Source organism: Mus pahari, chromosome 4 (genome assembly GCF_900095145.1).
Source record: "Mus pahari chromosome 4, PAHARI_EIJ_v1.1, whole genome shotgun sequence".
Lineage (NCBI taxonomy): Eukaryota > Metazoa > Chordata > Mammalia > Rodentia > Muridae > Mus > Mus pahari.
The window spans coordinates 114896010-114897159 of NC_034593.1; the positions used below are offsets into that span (position 1 = coordinate 114896010).

At 40.3% G+C, this 1150-nt stretch overlaps 1 protein-coding gene across 14 annotated transcripts in view; it reads left to right on the forward strand.

The window, feature by feature from the left end:
* Positions 1 to 1150, forward strand: part of Camk2d (calcium/calmodulin dependent protein kinase II delta) — a 247575-nt gene that overhangs the window by 177551 nt on the left and 68874 nt on the right. The gene's annotated exons all lie outside the window — the stretch shown is intronic.

Here is a 1150-nt window from a genome sequence, read left to right on the forward strand (position 1 = left end):
TTTCTGAGTTCGAGGCCAGCCTGGTCTACAAAGTGAGTTCCAGGATAGCCAGGGCTACACAGAGAAACCCTGTCTCGAAAAAAAAAAGAAAAGAAAAAAAAAACTGCTTGTCCTTGTTTCCTCAGACACATCTTTGGATAAGAGCTTAAAGTACAAACATTTCTGCATAGCATTGTTCTAGCTATCTTAGAAGGAATACATGTGAGAACCCATTATATTAGGGGACATTCTGTCATTTATTGTCTATCTAGGATGTGTGAGGCTGTTGAGAAGCAGTGGCTGTGGGCACAGTCAAACCAGTTACACTCTGCATCTTTCATTCAACTCAGCAAGGAATGTTCACAATATACAGTAAGAGACAGGAATGGGATGTGGAGTTCTAACAGATCTGCCTGCCTGGTGCATGACACCAGAAGTATGGTTTCCTGATTGAAAACTCAAGTGTTCAATCAGGAACCAGTAGTTCCCTGATGTCAGTACATGAAATCAGGAATTCAGTCCTAGAAAACAAACAAACAAATAAATGGAAGTTAAAACTGCCCGCACCAGTGTACAAACAAGAGAAGGTGTTTATGCTTTTCAGTTTGTGCAAAATTCTATTGAGTTCATTCCCGGGACCTTATTAGCCCACACCTTCTCTGGCAAAAGAAAAAGTGACTGACCAAAATATCCCAAAGCAGAGAATAGTTAGCTTCTGTGTGGATTACTGAGATTTTTAAAATTAAAAAAAAAAAAAAAGAATTTTGAAAGACGTTTTAAATTTACTATCAAGAGTTTCTTAAAGCACCTACCAAATAGACTGCTTATGAAAACAAACCATTTTATGCCATCAGAACAGAATGTGAGTACTGTCTTACTCCATGCTCTATTGCTATAAAGAGAGACCATGACTACAGCAATTCCTTTAAAGGAAAGCCTTTAACTGGGGCTGGCTTACAGTACAGAAGTGTAGTCCATTGTCATCATGGAGGGGATCATTGTGGCATTCAGACAGACAAGGGCTGGACAAGGAGCTGAGAGCTCTGGATCCAGATCTGTAGACAGCAGGAAGAGAGAGACTCTGGGTTTGTAATGGGCTTTTTGAAACCTCAAAGCCCACCCCTAGTGACACATCTCCTCCAATGATGCCACACATCCTAATCCTTTCAAA